The sequence below is a fragment of the Sciurus vulgaris genome, assembly GCF_902686455.1.
Source record: "Sciurus vulgaris genome assembly, chromosome: 9".
NCBI lineage: Eukaryota > Metazoa > Chordata > Mammalia > Rodentia > Sciuridae > Sciurus > Sciurus vulgaris.
The window spans coordinates 7,518,968-7,545,197 of record NC_136469.1 but is presented as its reverse complement, the minus strand read 5'-3'; positions in this window follow the sequence as shown (position 1 = coordinate 7,545,197).

Here is a 26,230-nt window from a genome sequence, read left to right as displayed (position 1 = left end):
CCAGTTCCATCCTTTTATCAGCAATTGACATAATTCCATTCTTATGACTAAGCAAAACTCCATTGTGTACATATGCCACATTTTCCTTATTATTCATTGGTTGAGGGGGCACCTGGGTTGGTTCATAACCTGGCTATTGTGAGTGTGTGCCGCTATAGACAGTGATATGTCTGTGTCATTGTAGTGTGCTTATTTTAGCTCTTTAGGATCAAGAGTGGGATGGCTGGGTTATATGGTGGTTGTAGTCCTAGTCTTTTGAGGAATTGCCCATTCTGCTTTCCACAGCATTTGTACTAATTTGCAATCCTACCAATAATGTATGAGTGTACCTTTCCCACATCCTCACCAGAATGTATTATTATTTGTATTTTTGATGATTGTCTTTCTAACTGGAGTTAGATGAAATCTCAGTATTGTTTTGATTTGCATTTCCCTTATTGCTAAGGATATTGAACATTTTTTCAAGTATTTGTTAGCTATTTGCATTTCTTTTTTTGATAAATGTCTGTTTAGTTCTTTCACCTATTTATTGATTGAATTATTTGTTTCTTTGTTGTTAAGTTTTTTTGAGTCCTTTGTATATTTTGGTTATTAATGCCCTGAGGAACAGGGGTAGGCTCTTCTCTCATTCTATAGGCTCTCTCTTCACACAATTTTCCCTTTGCTGAGCAGAAACTTTTTAATTTGAAGTCATCTGGATTATTGATTCTTGTTTTTATTTCTTGAGCTTTAGAGATCTTGTTAAGGAAGCTGGTGCCTGTGCCAGTGTGTTGAATTGTTGAGTCTGCATTTTCTTCTAGCAGTTGCAGAGATTTGGGTTTAATAGGTCTTTGATTCCCTTTGAGTTGATTTTTGTGCAGTGGATATATAGGGATCTAGTTTAAATTCTTCTACATGTGGATACCGGTTTTCCAAGCACAGTTTGTTAAAAAGGCTGCCTTTTCTCCAGCATGTATTTCTGGCACTTTTGTCAAGGATCAGATGACTCTTATCTGTGGGTTTTTCTCTGTGTCTTCTATTCTATCCCACTGGCCTTCGTGCCTGTTTTGATATCAGTACCATGCTGCTTTTGTAATGATAGCTCTGCAGTGTGATTTGAGGCCCAGTGTTGGGATTTCTCTCCATGAAGAACAGAAATTAAGAGTCATGATGGCTAAGTGGGCACTGCAACAATCCTAATTATATTTATGTTTTTTTTTTCCACTTACAAAGTGTGTTTGGGTCTGGCATTGTATCCCAAAATATTGTGGAAGCATTATAATTTATCTTGTGTATATTTTTTCTGGAAGTTCGTCATTAAAAAAACTTCACAATAATAATTGATATTTGTTTCATGTGCTTTACATGTCTTACTTTTAAAACTTTACCTAGTTGTATTTCGAGGCAATAGGAATTAAAACCCTGGTCCTTTCTACCTTAGAGACCATCTTTGGTTGGGAGTGCATGTAGGAAGTCTTGATCCCTTATTTTCTCTTTTCTTGTCTCCTTCTCATCCTGTTTCTACATTACTCCAGTTAAATGCACATGTAGGAGGATTTTTTTTATTGTTCATGTTTTCTAAAACATTAATCTGTTTTTTTCCTCCTTCAAATTTAAACATCAGCTGCAGGAAAACAACAGACCAGAAAACATAGATTCAACAAAAATAATAAGCCCATTTATATAATATTGGTATCTCAATATGGTTCTTTTTAAAGAGTGAACCCAACATTGGCCAGTCCCTTTTTGGAAATTTAGTTTGAAACACTTTGGTATTCATGAACTTCACCTACAAAATATATGTTTTTCATTGATCACATGAAGCCTTTTTGTTTAAATTCCCCCCAGAAATGGTAAGGAATTACGTACTTAATAAACATCACCAGATATTCCTATTTCAGCTCATAAACAATATCTTTTATATTAACTTGCACACTAGAGAAAGCTGACAGAAATCTCTGCAGTTTCTGCTAGACTAGAAATTTAAAACATGAGCCAGCAAGGTTATGATCACCTGCCCAGTAAGCAAGCCCACTGTATAAGTGATGTAGTTTCTGGAGATTGCTATAAAGCCCTCTGTTTCTTTTATATAGACTGGAGGTGGGAGACAGTTTTTCCTTTGTAACTACATTTTATGTTAAACAGTACAGTGGGAGGTGGAGTGCATTTTGAAGATCATTTGTGGATTATGAATGTGCAGCTCTGCCTTTCCTCGGGTGTCCTGTGCACAGTCTCATGCCCCACTTGTTCTGCAGCTGAAGGGTCTCTGAAAGGCATCCCTCCCTTGGTTTAATACCCTAGGACACGTGAATTGCTGCACCAAAGAACTGAAAGACATCCTGTTTCTAGGGGAGCTTTCTGTGTTTTTCTGGCCGGCCCTCAGCATGTTCAGCTTTCAGCACATTTTGATATGTTTGAAGTGGAGTGAACTGGGTTAGTCCGGAGGCCACCTGGAGAACTTGCCTGATGGAGCCTGCAGTTGAATATTGTCCACCTTCAGTGACAGGAAGTGAAAGAACATTCAACACAAAAGGCAGGAACCCAGAAAAACAGACTGAAGAATGTCTGAGTATTAAAAACCTCTGCATAATATCTAAATCTTGAATTGGAGAGCACTAGCTTTTGAGGCCTCCTCATCACCAAGTGTGGGCAGCAGTCACAGTCTCCTGGAACTTAGCATGATAGCCATCCCAAATGAGCAACAGAATAGTGAGCTTTTAATATGTGAGGCTTTCTCAGAATGATTACCCCAAGTTATCTTCTCACTAATAGAAAATGAACAATATTCTGAGAAACAACCAACCAATTTAAATTTAAAAAGATGGCATACCAAGTTTTAGAGACTCATAAAAAAGGAGTCATCCAGTGTAGTGAGTGCCTAAGCCATAGGGCAAACTTGCTGCACTTTATTCATTTTGAATTTTTCATTTTCTGTTTAAAATGTTCAATATAAAATTTTAGTTAGTTCAAAATAACCCAAGTGCATTATGTTGCATACTATCTTTACAAATACTGAAAGTTTTTGAGATTCATGATATATCCAAGACCAGATACAGTATGATATAAAAATCTGCATTGACGATCACATACCATATTCAGGTTGCTTTATAAGATTTCATTGAAAAGTGGTTAGGTTTTTGCCTTTAATTGAATCTGTTTTACTAAAATAACTGAATGTTTGAATAAAGTTACATGAAAGATTCTGAGGCTCAAGACTTAGGTCCTGTATTGTTGAGCTAAAGAGAGATTATATCTTACAGAGTTGGTACTAGCTCAGCACTGTTAATATCATGCTAGATATTAACAGTTGTCCCAGCTTTCAAAGAGTTCAATCTCCCTGCCCAAATTTTAAGGAAAACAACTTAATACAAAGCTGTGAATGAGTCATATAATACATAGAAAGATGTTTTGTGAGATTCTAGCCATATCTAGCCCCAAAAGATTTGGTAAAGTATAAAGTGCCTTGAAAAAATTGATTTGAGATCTGGCAATAATTAAAATGCAAAAACCCAAGATTCTATATCCTGACAGCTAAGAAAGGAAATTTCCAGAGTAATTAAAGAAATGCACAGCTTTTCCAAGATCTTTAAATAATACTGATGAAATACCATAGGGTAACTTTTCCACCCCTGAAACTCAAGTGTTTAAAATGTAAGCTAAATAGCTTTAGAACATTTTGTTTTTCTAGAAAGAAGGTATCTTTTCTTTCCCATAAGCTATTAATTGTTAGCATCAAAGTATGAAACTCTGATGACATGTTATGTTTCTTCAAAAAGAGTTTTGATTTTCTAAAGTTTTATGAAGGGTACAATTTCAGCAGTGTTTGGAATGATATTCAGATGTCTCTGATGCCTAAAACACTCAGTACGATATAGTATCTGCACATCCTATAGACAGTCCACATTAGATGACCCCAGGAGGGGAAGATGAATGCAGGGAACATTTGAAAAGTAGCAAGGACCTAACTATGAACTTTCTGTGCCTCTGAAACATTCAAGCAGTTTTATTTTGAAAGGACAATTAATGGTTATAACTGTCATTATCATCTCAATACAGATGGCCTTAGCTGGGCACATTCCGCTTTAGCAGACTCCAGCTTTTGTTTGCAGCTTTCTGCCATGGTGTTCTACCTCTATGGTCCCTGCTCCAGCAACATGCACCACTCTCTTCTCCCTGAATGTGTCATGCATCTTCCTTGGAATTATATTCCCTCACATTAAGTCCCCTTCTGTTATTTCTCCACTTGAAACTTCCCTGTCCACTTGGAACCTTCATCCTTCCACTCCCATTTCAAGTCAGAGCCTATGCCACTCCTCAACCTCCCCAGCCGAAGCCAGTGACTCCCACCCCTGAGGACTCAGGCCATTTTTAAAAATGATTCCATTACATTTCACTTGATAGTATATTCATCCTTTTTGTTTTTTTCACTTGCCAAGTAATGTCAAATTCTGTCTATTTCATCTTTGGGTCTTTCCTTTGCAGATTGCTTTCTGAACACTTATTACTTTCACTATTAAAGAGTTGAGAACCAGTTAATTTATGGGATTCATATATTTTAATAAGTCTGATACATATATATAATATGCATACTTTATATTTATATATAGTTTTTCTTTTTAGGCATTTAATCTGGTTGTATGCCTAGTGTCTTTGAAATTTTAATTCTTTGTAGTTTCATATTTTAGATTGTATTGGAACTTAGGACACTTACATAAAACGGCTCATTAAGAAATTAAGTCTTGAGTCTGAATCTGTATTTCATTTCTGTTAAGATTTGACTTAGGTCCATTCTTGCCTATAAATTTCTCTGAAATGCAATTTATGCTGTGTGTCACTTCAAATTTTATTTAGTAACTTCTGTTTAACAGTATTTTCCCATAACTCAATTAATAGTCTAATATTCAGATCAAATCCAACATTAACATATATACCTTCAGTTAGTTCATTGAATCTTACTGAATTTTCTAGTGGAGGGATTTTGTTTTACATGGCATGTGTATTCAGAATGCTATCTGTGATATTTGATTGTCGTGGCTCACAGTTCTCTATATCTTACAGAAATTAGAAAAGTTAAGCTTGAAAAATAACCTTCACAAATAGAATTGTTCAGTTTTTACCAGTTGTGCAATGCTAAGTGTATTATTTTTTAATTATGATTCAGTAGCATTTCTTGTGGATGCTATCATAATTTCCACAGAACAATTGGCATCTCATGTGAGGTTTAGGGTAGGTGCAAAGAAAAATATTTTGTGATAAAATAAGTTTGGAGAAACTGCTTTTTCTTCTTCATCATGACTATTGATGTAGGTTGTTCTGTATATGTTGATTCATTCTGGATTGCCAAGACAGATGATATAATACAAAGCATATTTGCTCATGTTTTTTAGTGGGGATCATCTTAAATAATCAATATTATCAATAGATCTTATATTTTAGGAATGTTAGTATAAATCAACCCTCCTCTTTTTTGGCCTAATTTTTCTGTGGAGTAACAAAAGTTTTGTTCCATGTACTATAATTTCATTCATTTATTAAGTGATTACTTTTTAGAAAACTGCTTTGTTCCAAACACTGTCCCAGACACTGTGTCTAGAACAGAGATTGAAATAAACATTACCTTTTCTCATGAGCTTTTGTTTCATAAAGATTAATTTACTAGTCAAATTAGTAGAGAATCAGATTACATTCTTAAAATTGAATATGTGTGTGCACATGTGTGTTTCACTTCAGTCCCTGAAGTGTGTATGTCTTCATGTGATTGTGTTTTCTGCGTTCCTAAAGTTCCATATGTCATGGGAATTGTAGAAGTGTTTGAATGCCCTAAAAAAAAAAAAAAAAAAAAAAAAAAAAAAAAAAAAAAAAAAGCTAAATGTAGAAAATGGAACAAAGCAAGCAGATAAGTCATGGTATGTTAAGCTTCAAAGGTCAAGTATCTGAAAACGCTTTAATTTTTTTCAGTTAGAAAATTGATTTATATTTAATTAAATTCCACTTGAACAGTTATGTTCACTTTTGTTCTTACATTTTCCCTGTGGGGGAAAAATGCAACCTACTCCATAGAGGAATAGAAATAGGATTAGGATCCAGGAGACCTACAAACTTTGTAAAATGTATTCATGAAGCGTAACTTAGCTCTATGATTGTGTACAAGCCTCTTATATCTTCCTAACCACAGTCTGTCTGTCTTCATACCTAAAGTGAAATGACTTGGCTGTATGGACTCTAATGTATTTTTTCCAATTCCATACTTTGATACTAGAATCTAAATTTTGGAATGCTTTGTGTCACAAAAACAATAAAAGTATTAAAAATTTTTTGTTCTGATGGTTTTCGCCTCTGGAAATGATTCCATCTGAGGGTATAATTATTTCTTCATCTGTGTGCAACATTCAACCATGGGATTATGTATTTGGAGGCTAGTATATGCCTAAAAGGATGCTTCATGGTATAAGTTGAGGCTTATATGTTATGAAAAACTATTCAAATTAGCCAACATGTAGATGATTTTTAAAAATTATTTTAGTGTTCATCTGAATATTTATTGACAAAAGGAAGCCATAGGGTATAAAGACATGGAAGCAGCCAGGAGTTCTGTGGCTAACTGCTGTTTTGTCTTGTGACTTTGAGAAATCCCTTTATCTCTTTTAGCCAGTTTTCCTTTAAGTAGAAGAACTGAACCAGATGCATTTCACATCCCTTCCAGCATTTTAATTCCCTATGTGCAATTCATGCTTTGCCCCCTCCCAAAACTGATGCAACAATACCTGTTTCATAAGACATCTTTGGTAAAACCCTTTTAAAATTCTCTAAGGACTGACACCCTATATAATGGGGTAAAAGAAATACTGTTTATGGAGTATTACATCTTCTGTTTCAGATTTATCTTCTGAAAGATTACTGAGCAAATCATTCCTTTTATCAACATACTTGTGGTTTCTGCAGCTGGGCCCCTCACCACACGTTCCATGGCCTGTCACAGAGACCAAGCTTCTCACTGTTGAATGTTCAGAGGGAGCTGCTGAGGAACTGGAAAGGAATTCTGCTTGGAAAGGTTTATTAAGCTAATATGTGGAAGGATACTTCTTATGTTACCCAGAGACAATGTTTAATTATGACCATCATTAATTTTTATTCTTTTTATTATAAAATAAATCAAAACTAGTATAAACTTATAGTAGTAAAATTAACTTACGCCTAGGCCTTTTATTTCACAGAGTCTAAGTTAACATTAAGTATGTGGGGGAAGATTTCAGTAGCCATGTTCTTTGTGTAGTTTTGGGTACAGAGAGGAGTTGGATGAGGAGCAGGTGTGCCTCAGCTCCTTTGCAGTTTCAAGCAGGTGTAGTTCATCAATGGCAGTCTAAGTTAGTGGAAGTCACTTCTGAAAACAAACCATTCAACCTATTGATAGGGAACTGAAGGCAATTTGCCAAGATGGTCTCTCTGTGCTACCATGATGCTAGATAAATGGAGGACTCAGAAAGAAATTTTTTTTTTTAAATTGGCTTTTCTGCCTCTCTCACTCATCAGGAATGGATTATGTTTCTCTTCTATCTAATCCAGTATATCTTCCCTGGATCATTTCATCAAATAGAAATGCTTTTCTGCTCCATTTCTCTGGAATAAGGTATCCCCAAAGAAACCCTGGCTTGTTTCATATAAAATCAGGATGGATATGAATAATTTAAGAGAGACTCTTTTATGTACTGTACCCACTGTTCACTCTAACCCCATATCCTGGCTTCAGAGTTCTGAGGTTCATTCCCATGATTTCTCTATGCATTGCACATGCTGTTTCACCTGCAGCTATAGTACACTTCTGTTCTCCGACTTTAATCTCAGGATCTCAAGAGTCATACTGTGATCTCTAATTTCCTCTTTGCAAATGGGAAAATAAATCTATATGTATATATCTTTTTTTATACCTATATTTTATTTATTTATTTTATGGGTTCACACATGCTAGGCAAGTGCTCTACCACTGACCCACAACCCCAACCTGGTCTATATCTTTATTATGACTCATCAAACAATATTACTGTTCATTAAACAATACCATTGTTCATTGATTATTAATAAAATGTTAATAATTTTTCATAATTCAATTGTAAGCCATATGAAGGTCAGGGTTTTGTCTTTCAAATTTGTATTGTTTTTAAACTAATGCAGTACCCAAATATAAAAGACAAACACTCGGGGTAGATAGTAACTGAACAATACCTGGAAGAGTACACAAGATATAAATTTGATTGGAAGATAAAGTAATTCAGTTCTAGACCAGAGGTTTGTTTCTGTTCTATCATTGTTGTTAATAGTTGCTTTAGAACTAGAAAAAGGAATGTTGGGGTAAAGGAATGTCATAAAAACTGGCTTTGGCCTTGCTCAGAGATTTTGAAGTAGAATTACCCAAAATGGTTTTGTGAGTGTGCTTAGAATACTTCCAACATGTTCAGCTGGATGAAAAAGCCCTAAAAGGGAATGGAGATATTTACAACACTAGGAGAGATCCCTTTTAATAAGGAAGTTGGCAATTACCTAAACATCACTGTGAGGTTCTGTTACTAGTTTAGGTTCTTCCATGAATAAGAACAAAAACACATGAGGATTAGAAGTTTTTCATGTACACCCACTTAGGGAAACGATATGAAAACATGGGTATCTGAATATCAAGGTCATGGGCAGCTGGGGCAATTTCTTTGATGACTTCTGTGTGTCTCATGTTAACATACACCCTGCAGTAAGTGAGTGGTTAAGAGAGATCCACAGTTGTTGGCTTTTGTTTAAGAAAATAAATAAATATAAATCTGTATGCCATAGGATTCAGTGAATGTGTTAAATCTATATGCAGTTTTTGTAGGGAAAAACTCCAGGCTTGATTTTCTAAAGGAAATAAAAAGTTCAGTGCAATCTGCTTCACATAAGTCTATGCAATGAACAATAAAATATCTGCAATAAAGATAATGTCTTCCCATATGGAAAAAATACAAGTATTTGTGTAGCTAGTTGAATGTTTCTGCTTAGGATGTTTATTTAAATTTTCTATGGTACTTTGAAAGATGCTGCAGGATACCAAATGGAGTAAATATTTCTAAATATCTACCATGACATGTATTATTTAAATGTTATTCAGGTAGGCCAAGTCTTCACTCTTTTGATTTATTTTCATAGAAATCTAATTTATGCATGTATTCAATATGACTTAGAGTGATTATAAAGTCATGTAGAAACCATATTGCTTCTACCTGGAGAAAGAAAAAGAATGAATCAGTAACAATGTCTAAATGGATTGGTAATGATGTCTAGAGTGCCATTAAACATTACAGTTGTAACTAAATGACATACGCAAAGAATCCAATGGGTAGAGGCAATAGAATCGCATATCTGACAATACTAGCCTGCTAATTTCTCTAAACATGATTGGAACCCCGTTTTAATAAACATAATCTACTTCTAATATTAGGCATTATTAACAAAGGACATAATAATTTCCATGCTTGGTTTTAAGGTCAAATTTTATTTTCAGAATTAGAAGATTTTATTTGGGATATTTGGAGCATCATTTCCATTGTCAATATATTTTCTGACATTTGAGCCCTGGAGATCCACTAATAGTTTCAGTGTTAGCAATTATTGAACACCAACCCCTGACCAAGTGTTGTGATATTATTTAGGAAAATTATTAGTAGTGCTGTAAAAGTACCTACTGAATATCTGTGTCTTGAGACAATGAAGGTCTGCCTCTGTGCCATTCCACACTTACATGAGCTTTCAGGAAGTGTCCTTCCACTTGGTGATTAAGAGTGCTGGCCTCCCCAGCTCTACTCAGATGACCAACAAGTGGATGGGAGATCAAGTCTTCTGTGGGCAGACTTGGCTTGGGCACACATCACTTCAAGACATCTTTCTTTGGCTGGGGCACAGTGATAGTCCCCAGTGGTAACTGAAGGAGCGTCGAAGAGAAGTGATCTTCACAGCCCAGGTAGAAAAAATGGGATTGGTAAACATCCAGCTAGTTCTGCAACAGTGTTGTTTATTGGTCTGATCCTTACAGCTTTGGCACTGTTGTTGTCCCCATTTCACAAATGAGACAATTGAGCAGCAAGAGTGTTGTTTCTTGGTGTAATCCTCACAGCTTTGGCATTGTTGTTACCCCATTTCAAGATGAGAGGACTCGGGTATGAAGACATATAACCCATGGTTCTACAAAGAATAAATGGAAGAGCTGAGAAAAAAGTCAGGCAAATTGTCCTCAGAACATACTGTTTATTCAATTCTTAGTCCTTTCCTCCTATTTTTTCTACCTCTGATTTTTGTTAACTTTGGTGACTAGTAAGTACTACGGGTTTGTGACAGGTATCCAGGTGCCGATCTTCATGTTCTACTTTGCCTTCCTAACTCCCACTTCACATCTAATTACAGTAGAAAATATCAAGAGATTTTTTTTCTTTATCCACTTCTGTCCTCCAGCAATTCTCTTTCCATCTGATGCAGCCAGAATGATCCTTAAAAACAAAATATGACTGTGCCATCACATTTATGAACATCCTTTGTAGTCTTCCGAGAGTGCAAGTAACATGACAGCCTTCAGATTATTGGTCCCTACTTAACTCCAGGGCCTCCCAGATCACTTGTTTTCCTGTCCTCTAGGTGTTCCACACCTGTCATCGTGGTCTTCAGTGTCTCAGAACATGCCAGATTTGCTGTGGACCGGGCATTCCCACATGATTTGCTTTTGCTCTGGAAAAAAATGTCTTTATTCTGTTCTTCTCCTAATTCCTATCCATATCTCATGCACCAAACCAAACTGATTCTTCAGAGACATTTTTTCAGTGAATATAAATATAAGCCAAAAAAATGTTGATTTTTTGTTTTTGTAGGCATTTAACTTGGCTGAACTTGAACTCCGAATTGTAGTCCTTAGTGGACAATAGCTAAATTCATGTTGTCATCTTTAAACTTAGCTGTGCTGTTTCAAGTCTGCACTGCATATGCATGGTACAGGGACAGACAGAAGTGTAAGCTCAGCTTCTGTTACTCTCTCCTGCAATTTCCCCCTTTGCTTTCCAGCTGCTGTGGGAGCCCAGAAATATTTCCTCTGATTGCTTAAGCCAGTAGAAGACTAGGCTTCTATTAAGTATTTGCCCTTCACAGTGGTGACTGAAACTTCCCTAAGGAGAAAAGTTGTCAACATGGGAAACCAGTCACACTGTTCTTCCTGCCTTCATGTTTACTACTTGCTAGTTTTCCAGTTTCTGCCTTCTCCTTTGCCTTCAGGAGTTTGTGCGTGCGGGTGTACATGCGTGTGTGTATATATTGTGAACACATATGTTTTGTCAGCATTTATAATTGTTTTCTGTGGGAGCAGATAAGTCTGATATGAGTTACTTCACCATTACCAGAAGTACAATTTTTATTCCATCAAATGAAATAATTATCAAGACCCTACTGTCTATGAGATACTCTGATGTGGTAGTATAGATGTATTCTTTGATCACATTGGGGTATGTTTTCATTCAATCCACTGTAGGAGATGTTATTAAATGTCTACCTAAATAACTAATTGAAATTGTCAAAAGAAATAGGAAGGTGGATTCAAGGGCACATGAGATACATAGGGCAGTCTTCCTTCCTTAGTTGAGTAAAAGACCTCCAAAGGAATGGCATTAACTAATATTTAGGAATTATTAGAAGCTAACTACTTGAGGAAGTCAGAGTCAGCTAAAGTGGAGAAAGCATTTTAGCAGAAAGAGCCAGAAGGAAGTTTCTTAGAGCAAGAAGGAACTTTTGAAAAATAACGTTAATGTGATGAAAGATTTAGAGAATAAGGGAAGATAACTAGTGATGTAAAATTTGTTTCAAGACGATAGGATGCCTTGGGAGGATTTTCTGTAGGGGAATTATTTCTTCGGGCATATATAGTTCCACCACAAAGATAGCATTTGAATGCATCACTTCTAAATTGTTAATGCAAAATTTATCAACATTGAGTGAATTTATAACCCATGTTTCTAGGTTTTCTTATAGGATAAGCATTTTTTTGTCTAATTACTTTGTAGTTTTATCAACTAGAGTATGCTAGTAAGTGTATTCTCTATTTTTAAAACTATTTTCTCGTTTTGACTTTTATAATAACTAGTTTACATAATGATTTTATGAGCATGGTTTATAGAAAAGCCATTTTTAACATTTAGAAAGCTGAAGTTTTAAAGGTATCTTTTGTAGACCTTGCGAATTTAAAGATAAAATTGCTTTGTAAAATATTAACACTACCTGTAATGATGGGGATAATTACGTTAAACTAACTTAAAAAATAAATTACTTTAATTATAGCATCATTTATATAGCTTTATGTCAAGTATTTTCATGAGTGACTGCATAAATTAACATATTAAAATAAGAAAATGTCCATTCCTACCACACATCATCCACCCTTGTTTCTAGGAAGGAATCTTTCAAGATACCAGAAACTGCATTTGAGCATTAAGTGTACCCTAACATGAGGCATTTGTGATTGCATTCACATAAATTGAAAAACTCCAAGTACCTAATTACTTCACAGCTGTACTATTTTTCAAACCTCTTTGAATATTCTCCAGGAAAAGTATGCTTTCTGACATGATTATGAGAATATCCCAAGTGGAAACCGTTGATTTTGGTTTTCTTTATATAAATTTGTTCCCTGAATGAACACTACAGGTAGGGTAATTATAAGGTGAATAGTAGGAACTTAAAGAGATAATAAATGTTCTGTGTCATACAGTTGCTGAAAGCACGGGTGCCACCATTCCTTTACCTCTTGTTTGCATGAGTCCTTCTTTTCCAGTTCTGCAACTAAGTGCAATAGTTTGTCCCCTTTCCCACCAGACTGTCACTTTCCTCTGTGTAAGCACAAAAACTGGTTCAGCAGAGGTTCTGGGAAAGTACGTGATGGATCAAAATTCTTAGAGCTTCCTGTCTGTAGGTAATGCTGTAGTCATTTTTAGATTAGTGATAACAGTCATGAAATTGGAAACAGGTTCCTCCAGCTTTCACAAGAATCTAAAACAGCACAAATACTTGCACCCAAAAAGTGTGAGTCCAACTCAAACATCATAAAATAATTCACAGTGCATGCTTAGTAGCATGCAGGGTCACAGGAACATATTAAATGACATTGCCTGATGCCAAAGTCACGTATGGTTTCAGCATTCACTGGGAGTCAATTTGGTGCAGTTTTAGGCTAAACTTCAATTAATGACACAACTTTGTTTACCCTTTTGATGTCATGAGAGAAAAAGTTTTATTCTCTTCACCTCTTTCTTTCAAGGTAGTTATTGATAAGTGATCAGCTTGCCAGTTGATTGCCCATGGAATTAGGATTGTAAGATGACAACAATAGCAGCAGTTGTAAAATTGAATATTTAAAATGCACCAGAAGGTTTACAAGAATTGTGTCATTTAAGTTCCAGAACCACTTATATGTTAGGTGGTATCACTACTGTCCCTTCCTTCCATAGTGGAGAAAACTGAGGACTTAAGCTTTTATTTATATTAAAAAGTCTTTGTATTTTACATTTAGGAAACTAAATTATTAAAGGCAACTTATTGTAGACATTTAGAATTTAACTCTAAAATTGCTTTGTGGAATAAAATGTTAAGAATAGCTTTAAACATGGGGTAATTAAATTAAGCTAATTTTTAAAAATGAACTCTACAACAGCTCTGCCTACCTGTGATGCCCTTTCATTGCTTCTTGTCACAGGGACATTCTGGTAGTTCTAGGCTGTCTGACCTATGGAAGGAAGCAACAGCAGTCACAAAAAATTTATAAGCAGGGTCATGGCAGTCTTCAAATTCTAGTGAAGCTCCCATGATCTCTTCTCTCAGATATCTTAAACTCATTTAAAGTCTGACAAGTTAAATCCAAATGCTGTTACTCTCCACAGTAGCGCATCTAAAGTGAGGGTGAATTCAGCAGATGTTGACCTTTAGTTTGAAATCTTCCTCTTTCTTACTAGTGGGGGGAAATTGTGAAATAATGATGTAATGATCCAAGATTTGGTGAGGTAAAACAAGTGAATTTTAAGATTTCAAGCATGTGTCAAATTTGGGAACTGGCCCTTCTGCTCACTCTAGCTGACTATTTTGTAAAATTCTTAAATTCCTTTCATCACCTCCCACAAGATTTTAAGCAAATATTTCTGTATATCCATGACATAGGTAGAAAATGTGTGAGTAAATTGATGCCCAGATGATCCTTCTTATCACAGGAGTTTTAATAAGTATTTATTATATATAGTTTTAGGGATAAATAAAAACTCACCCACTAACTTCCCAAATTCCTTTCTTACCTGCTCACAGAGACCATACATTATTGAAGTTAATTACAGAATCATTCTTTTGATTTAAGGCTCCCTGTCTAGGGTTAAAGCTCAAATGCACCTGGGAAAGACAATACCCCAATCCTTGTAAATCACTGTATGATGAGCTCAGCAGATCTTTCCATTAAAATGTTTTGATAGGGCATATTGCTGAAGGGAGAAGAAAAGTCTGACCCCTAGAGAAGAAAGGGGAAGAGCTTAACTCAGAAGTCTTGGAAAAGGCTACAAAAATGCGCAAGACCCTGGTTCCTAATGTGCTTTCATTGAGTGATAGGTCACTGTACATAGTAACAGACACTAAGGTGAGGGAATGTAAGACCTAAGCCAAAACCAGCCCTTCACAACTGTGGATCTGGAAAATATGAGATTAGTGGATCAAGTTAGTATTGGGTGCAACAGTCAGCATCAAAAATAGGAAGTGCTGCAATGGACTCTTGCACAGGATTTGAGGAAGAAGGAAGGAATCTGAAAAACCATTTATTCTGTGTATCTCATCAAATATTGCTGGAGGATAAACACTTGTGCGGCTATAAATCCTTGACTGGAACATGGGTGAGTAATGACTCTTGAGAAGTGAGGTCCTCTTCTTGGCTCTCTGGTTTTGAAATTTGCTCAGGCAGTGATAGGTCCAGGTTAGTACCCTAGTCACCAGCCCAGATGAAATGACCTGATACCAACAAGTATCCCCTCAACCCAACCTTAAGTCTGTGATGGATCATATTCAACTTTGGATGGTAAAACAATATCTTGATGATAATGATTAAAACAAACAAAAATACTGGCTACTGTTTTAGCACAGGAATGGTTCTGGGATTTTCCAAAGTACAGAAGTTTGAGTCTCTGAAATCTTTTTATGCAGAAGCTGTTCTGTACTGTGGATTGTTACTCAGGAAATCAAAGATGTGAGTCTTCCTCACTTATGATCACATAAACTCTGAACATAATCTTGCACTTGTCTGAGCACCTTAACATTTTGTTATGCAGCAGAATGAACGAAAACCAAGGGGAGGCATATTCAATGTAGGCATATTACACAAAGTTAAGTTGTGTCATCAATCTGAGAGAAAACTTCATTTTATTTTATTTTGGCAATATGGGATCAAACCCAGAGCTTTGCACATGCCAGGTAAGTAAGCGTTCTATCACTGAGTAACATCCCCAAACCCTGACTTGGGAGAAAAAGTACACAAGTTAACCCAATTTGATTCTCTTTGTTATGCTCAGGCATAATATAGCACTGTTTACTACAAGGTTAAATATTAGAACATGAACTGGCCTGAGGAATATTAGAGAAAAATTAAAGGAAAACTACCAGGAGAAGATGAATTTATTTTTAATTGACTAATAATGATTGTATTTATGGCTATAACATAAGGTTTTGGTCTATGTGTACATTATAGAAATATTCAGTAAAACTAACATATCCATCACCTCTTTTTTCTCATTAGTTTATATGACATAACCAATATCTAGCTTGAGTTTATATCCCGAATTCCTGCACTGATAGATGAATTAGGTAAGCAGCTCTGCCCTCCAGATTGCCCGTGCTCAGCTGCTCCCCTAGGTCTTTGGGGGAAGCCAAAAGGCCAATAGCCAGGAGAGTGAATCTGGAAATACACTACTTATTCATAGAACTTGGAAGCAATCTTTTTCCACTGGGGTTTAGTAAAAAATAATTTACCTTTTCAATGGATCAGAAAGCTTCCAGTCAGTTTTGTTTCATTTTTTCAGTATCTGCATTTATTTGCTGGTATTAATAGCTGCATTTTTTCCTTTCTATAAAATGTGATTGAACAAATATTTTAGCTACAAAAGTGCAAATAGAAGTGCTGCTTTACAGATGTTTACAAAGCTTCACATACTGTTATCATGGTGGAGTGATTTAACAAATAGAAAAATCTAAGTTTCTTAGTCGGTTTGGGTTGCTATAACAACAACAAAAAAAATATAGACTATCTACCTTAAAGAAATAGTTTACTTCTCAAAGTTCTGGAGGAGAGGGAGTCCAAACTTAAAGCTCCAGAAGACTTGGGTGTCTCCTGAGGACCTACTTCCTGGTTCATAGGCAGTTGTCTTCTTGCTGGACCTTGACATAATGGAAAGAGGGCAATAGAGCTTTATAAAGGCACTAATTCCATTACAAGGACTGCATGTTTATGATCAGATTACCTCCCAAAGGCCTCACCACCGAGTACCATCACAGTAGTGGGTCTTAGGATTTCAGCATATGAAATTTTGGTGGAAACCAAACAGACCAATACTGTAAACACAATTTAAACATTACATAGAAAATGTTTGCTAAACATTTTATGTGATTAATTAATATATTTGGGTAGTTTTAAGGCATTATTATCTTTGCCTTGGTAGTAATTTAATCTGAGACCTTCAGGGTAGATACCTTCTTAATCTATAGGAGGTAAAAGTGACCTGTTTCCCATATGGCCACTAGTAATTGAGACACAGAAACACCAAGGGAAAGCAGATAAAACAGCAGAGTCCAGACTTCTGCCTGGACTGTTGAACCTCAAACATTATTCAATTTTGAACATAGTCTTGTGTGTATTAAAGTGTATTATGAAAAAAATACATTTGAACTAAGATATACCACAGCATGTTTAACAAACTAAATGAAATTGATAAAAATGTGCTATAATAATACCTAGATAAATACATGCATATGAACATATTATATACCATCTATTTTCATCTGTGTATTTGACACACACATTATACATTATTCTTGTGTAAAAGCTGTTGAAATTTCGAATGAAAATCTTCAAATGTGACAAGCAGCAGTCTTTGTGTTTAGAATTACCAGCTATTATTCTGGATATTATCATTTCACATAATTAAATGAATAAAGACATCAGGTTATCCACTCATTTTCTTCAGAGACCTTAATTTCAAAATGCAATAGTCTCATGGCTACATTTAAAAATAAAGCATTAACTCTTTTTTAAAGTAAAACCTCTTATTTTAAGTCAACCTATTATTGTCAACTGTAAAGTGCAGAATTCTAGTGGCCCGAAATATAGGTTAGAGGCCAGATAATCCCAAGTCCCTGAGATGAAGTCCCTTAGAAGTTCTGATGGAGTTAATAATAGACAGAAATATTTCTATGATTCTTTGTTTTCATGAACACTTATAATTACGTGTGTGTATTAGAAGATAAGAAACTCAAAATTTACAGTCCTGCTAGTGCTTTTTAGAGGTTAAATATCTGAGATTTGTCTGTCATCCATTACAGCTTTCTGAATGCATCTTTAAGATCCATTCAGTTTGGCACATGGGCAATTATATTAAAGGAAAATTAGTTTGTTAGAAGTACAAAACAACTTTAAAGAACTCATGTCATTGTCTTATAGTTTCAAAGAAAAAGAAGAAAGTACATGGAATATACTTATAGATGCACTAATATTTGCTTAACCTTAAAACTTATTTTGGAAATAACAACTTCCCAGGGATTGCTGAACCTTTGAATAAATGAGTCAACATGTTGAGGAAGAAGCTGTGTGACAGGATTTCCATGGCTTTGACCTTAAAAATAAATACAAAGCCAAAGAGCTCCCTGGTGTTCCTGGAACCCAAACTCATCCAAGTGGACAAACTTGCTGAAGTTCTATTAAATGGAGACCCTGAGGAGCAAATGAGAGAGAAATGGGATATGAAACTTGTTATATGAAGGTGTTTCTCAAAAAGAATGTTCTCTTCCAATGGCAAAAATTAATCCATTTTTGGGTATAAGAACCATAAAGGGAAGAACTTAGCCTGAAGGAGCTCCAGTTTATGTCACTACCCTTCTCCTTAGTTAGCATGGGATTTTGAGAGTTGGCAGGAGTGTGACATAATCTTGCTGGTTTTAAGTGGAGATTTACATTCTAAGTCAGCTTTCAGGGTACCTCTGTCCAATCTGGCCTCATAGTGCAGCTGCTTTCAGGCTTGGTGAGAGCCAGTTAAAAGGTACAGCAAGGCATTTGGTGGGCCCACCACCACCAAGGTGAGAATGGATTATAGTCATGGGATTGGTGTGCTCTTTGAACAGATGCTTTTCTGCAGTTCTGCATGCTTTGGTAAACTGAACATTTAACTTCCTTTATTTTGAATTCTATAAGCAGGAGATTTAACCTGTGGAATTTAACCCTTTTCTACTGAAGCAACCTTTCTGTTGACCTCCAATTTTCCCAGAAGGAAAAACAGAGTTTTCTAATCCTCTTTGGGAAAGGTTAGTTTTGGGTCACTAAAAATGGCAAAGTAGCACTGTGCTAGTGAATGGCATGTCATGAATGATTAAGGAAGAGATGAAGAGAAAACTCACTATTGGTCTAATCAGTATGTATACTAAAACTGCCTAATATTTCTATGTCTTTATTGTAACTGAAATTCTATTCCAAAGAGAAAGATATAAACATAGGCACTGTAGCACATCTATATTATCATTTTTAGGTTCTACACAGTGAAAATGTATTCATTAAGGAAACTAAGGATTTACATTGTTTGGAAAATTTCATGAGTGTTTCTACTTCAGTGCAAGTGGCATGATGTTGTTAAATGTTTGTAAAGGGTCATTAGTACAATATTGCAGCTTGCATTCCAAACTCTCATTTCAGAAATACCTGTATAATATCCCCAAATCATGTTACTTAGGCTGTAGTAGCACAAACTACATTTGAATTATGACTTGTCACTAGGAATTTTCATAATCAAGAATGGTTCCTGAGAGCTACATAGACCCAGCATTACAGTAAAGCAGTTTTATTGTTATTTATGACAAAATTCAAGGAGTAAAACGTTTAAGACTTGGCAACTCTGCACAAACTGTAGTCATAGAATAGGGACATCACTTAGTTCAGGAATTGAGTGAGGGCAGGAAATAGCTAACTAGCAAACAACCTGCACTGTTAATCTACCATTTCTGTCTCCAGGTTGTCTTTCATGTATAACTTTGTTGGAATCCCAGTTGCTTCTTTCTAGGTTGCTGGCATGCATAACTGTTGGAAAACTGTTAGCCAGTCAGGAAGGAAAAGCTCTCATGAGGTTTGTGCATTCTTCTATCTATTAATATCAGCCCTTAAACTGTAATTTTTGTTTGACTTAAGTCCCCTTTGTATAATTTACTATATGTCAGATGGCTTCATCATACTCTGTCCAGTTCTAGTTACAGTGTCCTGAATCTTCATAGTGCAGGTGTTGGTCTGAATTAAGGCCAGAATGAGACTCTGGATTATGTGAAGGGAGGGATTGTTTACCTTTTCCCATCATTGTGTTTTCTTACATTGGTATAAAATTAGTGCCTGGTACTTGTAGACACTCAAAAAATATTTGTTGAATGAAGGAATAATACAAAATTCACAGATTCTTGCATGCTTTTATTCCAGTGGTCACCTATAAAGACTTATCAATTTTAAATAGAATTTTTCCCCTGAATTTAATTTTATTTTAACTACATCACGAGACCAGAATGCCCGTGTTTAAATCATGGACTTTTGCATCTGAACAATTATAGATAAATAATTCCCACTTTAATTCAAATTCTAAAACTACATACTTAGGCTATTGTGAGGGTTCATACTTAAAAACCTCTTGGCATGCTCTTATTGTTATTTTATTAGCAGCATTCCGAGTGTTACTGTTATTTTCATGGAATAAATCTTTGCTTCTTGCTTATGTATTTATTTATTTTTGGTACTGAGAATTGAACTCAGAAGGCTTTACCACTAACCTATATGCCTAGTGCTTTTTTTTTTTCCTGTTTGCAACTATGTTCATTTCCATGTAAGACTAGAAGAAAGGCACTACCATTTTGAATATATTCCTCAAAATTCATGTATTGGAAACTTAATCCTTAATGCAACAGTGTTAAGAGGTGGAACCCTTTAAAAGGGATTAGGCTGTAGATGGATTAATGTCATTATTGGAATGAGTTTGTTATTGTGGGAATAAAAAGGATGAGTTTGGCCCCTCCTGATCTTTCTCTCAACCTGTATGTCCATTCCACCTTCAGCCTTGGGAGGATGCAGCACAAAGGCCTCACCAGATGCAGACCACTTGATTGTGGACTTCTCAGCTTCTAGAACTGTAAGAAATAAATCTCTGTTCTTTATAAGTTACCCAGTGACAGGTACCTTGTTAGAGTAGCACGAAATGGACTAAAATAGAAGGTACAAAAAAAATAAAACCAGATTTGGTACAAGAATGTGGGAAGGTTGCAATATTTCCAGTATTTTCATACACTGTTCTCTTGAACAATGCGAACAAGGGGCCTGGCTGTATAGTTCAGTGGTAGAGCATTGCCTACAATGTGCAAGGCCCTGGGCTCAATTTCCAGTCCACAAAACAAACTAACAAACAAAACCAAAATATTCTAATGAATTATTCTAAAGTTCCATCAGGTAGAAAGTCAGATTTGGTCTTTTTAGTAATAGCTATCACAATGAACCCAGACCTTGGTGACATTTATTTTTAATTTTCCTTTTTTCTTTTACGACTGCAGTTTGATTCATTGTTCACAAATGGGGTACAAACTTTTCATTTTTATGGTTGTACACAATGTAGATTCACACCATTCATGTAATCATACATGTACATAGGGTGGATGATGTCTGTCTCTTTCTTCCTCCACCCCCTTCTGCCTCATTTTCCTCAACACCCTCCAAAGTTCCTCCATTCTTCTCTTGCCCCCTCCCACCACCCCTCCTCCACCACCTATTTATGTATCATCATCCACTTATCAGAGAAAACATATGGCCTTGGTATTTTGGAATTGGCTTATTTCACTTAGCATGATAGTCTCCAACTCCATCCATTTACCTGCAAATGCCATAATTTTATTCCTCTTTATGGCTGAGTAATATTCCATTATGTATATATACCACAGTTTCTTTATCCATTCATCAATTGAAGGACGTCTGGGTTGGTTCCACAATCTAGCTATTGTGAATTGAGCTGCTATAAACATTGATGTGGCTGTATTACTGTAGTATGCTGATTTTAAGTCCTTTGAGTATAATCTGAGGAGTGGAATAGCTGGGTCAAATGGTGGGGTGCTTCCAGATTTTCTGAGGAATCTCCATACTGCTTTCCAGAGTGGCTGCACCAATTTGCAACTCCACCAGCAATGTATGAGTGTTGCCTTTTTCCCCCACATTCATGGCCAGTACTTACCATTTCTTGTGTTCTTGATAATATCCATTTTATTTGGAGTTATAGGAAATCTTAGAGTGGTTTAATTTGTATTTCTCTGATTACTGGAGATGATAAGCCCTTTTTTATATATTTATTGATCACCTGTGTATCTTCCTGTGAAGTGTTTGACCAGTTCCTTAGCCCATTTATTGATTGGGTTCTTTGTATTTTTGATGTAAGTTTTTAAGTTCTTTATAAATTTTGGAGATTAGTACTATGTCTGAAGCCTGTGTGGAAAGATTTTCTCCCACTGTGTAGGCTCTCTTTTAACATTATTGATTGTTTTCCTTTGCTGAGAAAAAGCTTTTTAGTTTTGAATCCATCCCATTTATTGATTCTTGCTTTTTATTTCTTGGGCTCTGGGGGTCTTGTTAAGGAAGTCTGGTCCTAAGCCAACATGTTGAATATTTGGGCCTAATTTTTCTTCTGTTGGTGAAGGGTCTAGGTCTAATCCTAGATGCTGATCCATTTTGAGTTGAGGGTGAGAGATACTAATACTCCTCAAAGTATTCCATGAAATAGAAAAGGAGGGAACCCTTCCAAACTCATTTTACAAAACTAGTTATCACTCTGATAACAAAACCAGACAAAGGCACATCAAGGAAAGAAAATTTTAGACCAATATATCTGATGAATATTAATGCAAAAATCCTTAACAAAATTCTGTCAATTGCATACAAAAACATATTAAGAAGATAATGCACCACTATCAAGTGGGGTTCATCCTGGGATGCCAGGGTTGGTTCAACATTTGGAAATCAATAAATGTAATTCATCACATCAGTAGACTTAAGGTTAAGCTCATATGATTATTTCATAGATGCAGAGTAAGCATTTGACAAAAATACAACACCCCTCCATGCTCAAAACACTAGAAAAAAAAATAAGGGAGAGTAGGAGATACCTCAACATTGTAAACACTATCTGTGCTAAGCCCAAGGCCAGCATCATTCCTAAGGGAGAAAAATTGAAAGCCATTCTCTCTAAAAAACTGCAACAAGGCAAGGATGCCCCTCTTCAACCACTTCTATTCAACTTCATCCTTGAAAACACTAGCCAGAGCAATTATACAGACCAAAGAAATTATACGGGATATGAGTAGGAAAAGAAGATCTCAAACTATCACTATTTTGCCAATGACATGATTCTATATTTAGAGGATCCAAAAAACTCCACCAGAAAAACTTCTAGACCTAATAAATGAATTTGGCAAAATACATACATAAATCTAATGCATTTCTGTTTATAAGCAATAAATCCTATGAAAGAGAAATCTGGAAAACAGTTCTGTTCACAGTAACCTCAAAAAAAGAAATAAAATACTTGGGAATCAATCTAACAAAAGAGGGTGAAGACCTATACGATGAGAACATACAGAACACTAAAGAAAGGAATTAAGAAAACCTTAGAAGATGGAAAGATCTCCCATGTTCTTGGATAGACAGAATTAATATTGTCAAAATGACTGTACTTCCAAAGGTGCTATACAGATTCAATGCAATTCCAATTAAAATTCCAATGATGTACCTTACAGAAATTGAGCAAACAATCATGAAATTCATCTGGAAGAATAAGAAACCCAGAATAGCTAAAGCAATCCTTAGCAGGAAGAGTGAAGCAGGAGATATCACAATACCAGAACTTCAACTATACTACAAAGCAATAGTAACAAAAACGGCATGGTATTGATACCAAAAGAGACAGGTAGATCAATGGTACAGAATAGCGGACATGGACACAGACCCAAATAAATACAGTTTTCTCATACTAGACAAAGATGCCAAAAATATGCAATGGATAAAAGATAGCCTCTTCAACAAATGGTGCAGGCAAAACTGGAAATCCATATGCAGTAAAATGAAATTAAATACCCAACTCTTTTTAATTTTCCATTTGAGACAAGGTCTCACTAAGTTGCTTAGGGCCTTACTAAGTTGCTGAGGCTGTCCTTGAACTTGCCATTGTTTTGCCTAAGCATCCCAGGTATCTTGGTTTATAGGTATGTCTCACTGGGCCTGCTAATTTTTGCTTCTTATATTGGCATTTTCCAAAGTGGTGTCCTATGACTCTGTATTATTAGGAGTTTGCCCAAATAATTTCCCCTTAATGTCTATAAACTTGTCAACACTAACTATTTAGTAAAAGATATTTTTTTTATTTTTGATGAGTTATTTTCCATAACCATATCTGGTTTTCTTGACTTGAGGCAGATACCTGCTACAGCAATTGAAAATGCTTTGGGTTAGCAGAGCCATGTTTAAACTGTTGCATCCAAAAAATTGACTTCTTATTATGGAAATTGGAAGTAATATCTGATTTAGAAGTAATATGATTTGGCCAAGCTTTTTATTCCTCTTTTTTTTTTTTCATAACCAGTGCACTCTTTTACTGGAGCATAAACATTATCACTAAAATCCATTTAAGAAGGGGTATGAGGGGTACTTTTGTAACTTTCAAAGTACACTTTGACAGTAAATTCCCCAGCTGTGAAAATAAGACTTGACTTATTTCCTCCGGTGATAGAAGTAATTTAAAAGAGAGGAATAAGTGAATCATGGGCTGTTAGGGCTCCAAATAACCTGGCAAATTACTGTGGTCAGAGAAGCAACTCATGCAAGGGTGCTGCGTATGTCACAGCCCAACATCCACAATGCATGTCCACACTGCACCTTGTGACTGCTCTGAATCTGATGCATTTGTGTTTAGAGCCATTCCCAGATATCTGCCACCAATCAATTGACATTGCCACTCAAAGTGCAACTTGTTCGCCGTCCCTGAGTTTCAGTCTCTTTCTATTTATAAAACAATTTTAAAGGTCTGATTTGACTCTTTCAAAGTCACAAAATTATCAGTAGTTAGATCTACAGGTTTTCTGATTCTGAATTTAGTGTTCTTTCTATTCCAACATCTGGGGAAAATAATGGTGTTAAAAATATGTAATAATAGCAACAAGTAAAGAGAGAAAAGAAAAAGCAAATTGATGAAAAAGGCCTTGAAGTACTTTGATTTATAAAATTCATTTTCCAGAAAAACCCAGAGCATGTAATAACAGGCAGATGGGGTATGGGGTGGGAATGCTCTTGGCAATAGGAGGTGACAGGGTGACCACAAGTGTGCAGAGACATTGGTAAATGCTAGAAGGGCCCACATACAGTTAATGATTCAGTGGAACACTGACAGATCTTGTTATTTTTGAAATATACTTGAAAATCTGCCCCTGGTATCAGATTTTACTACCGATCCCACATGTAAGGAAGATTGTAAAAATGGTCTCAAATGTTTGGAAAGTTTTTGTCAAACTTGGTCCAAACTTAGTTAAGCATTTAATTAATGTAGGTTTATTTTCATAGTCTTAACATAAAGCTAGTAGTTCTGAATTTTTTTATAACTTGAAGTGTGCATTAAACAAGTCCAGTTCAAATAAGTTTTGGTTTTAGAAAGTATTAAAAATGTCAAATCAAAATACAAATATTCAAAAATTTATAAAAGTTCCTAAATTTTTTGAAAAGATTTCTGTAGATGTCAAATAAGCATTATACAAAACACTTCTTCTAACTCCAGCCACAGATCTAGAATGTGACATGTGTGTATGAGTTTCCCTTTCACAGTTCAGGCTATGTTCCTAAGGAATGTGAGATACACCCTCTGAGCCTCTTCAGTAGTGTTTCTTAGGGTAGATTGTGAAAAAATGTTTGTAGAATTCAATCACCTTTCTCATTTTGGTACATATTATTTAGCACAGATCTGTAGATGGTTTCCAGTAGCCCACACTGTGACCTATGTAGTCTCACCAAATTAAACAGATTCATAAATATTTAGATTGATAACAAAATACAGTGATGCTCTTTCACCAGCATGGAACATACCTACCCTCTTGTTTTAATAATGCTTTTTACAATTTTTTCTGCAGTGGCTTCTTTTGACTATGTATCTTCAAGGCAGAGAACCATGACAAGTTCTTGTCACATAAAAGTTGTTGGATAAGTCATTTAGTTAGGGAAGAGAGAAAATCACTTCATGTATCATAAACCTAAATCCTATCACCACAATCAACATGTAGTATTTTTGATGTTCTTTTGTTAATATTTATTCAGTTATTAGTTGTTATTATTTTCAGCATTTTGTATTAGAACATAATAAATGAAGTTAATTTTCTATAATGCTTATGGTGCTTAGGCTTAATTAATTCAGAAATCAAATGTTTTTATGATAATGGCTCAAAAGTATTTTAGGAAGAAGCTAAAACCATATTAGTTCAAAAATTTTAGTCAGACAATTGATAAGCTGAATTTAACTATTTAGTATTTTAAAATTATTTTAGACGAGCTTAAATTATTTTACTAAAGTGCATCATTCTTTATGTTCAGAACATTCAGTTTCTTATGTGATCATAATTTATATTATATAATGACAAATGCAGTTAAGTCAGCAACTGTTTTATGCTTTTGGATAAATGTATAAATAGAGATCCAGAGAGAGAGAAAGAGAGAGAGAGAGAGAGAGACCCTGATGAAGTTTATTTTATAGTTTTGAATATGATATTCAGTTTTTTAAAATAATAGTTCAGAAATTTACAAATTCATTTTTCTTTTTCTACTGTTTCATTTGACCCATGAGCACATTTTTTTCAGCTTTTTCATCACTGTGACCAAAAAATCTGACAAGAACAATATAGAGGAGGAAAAGTTTATTTTAGTTCATGGTTTCAC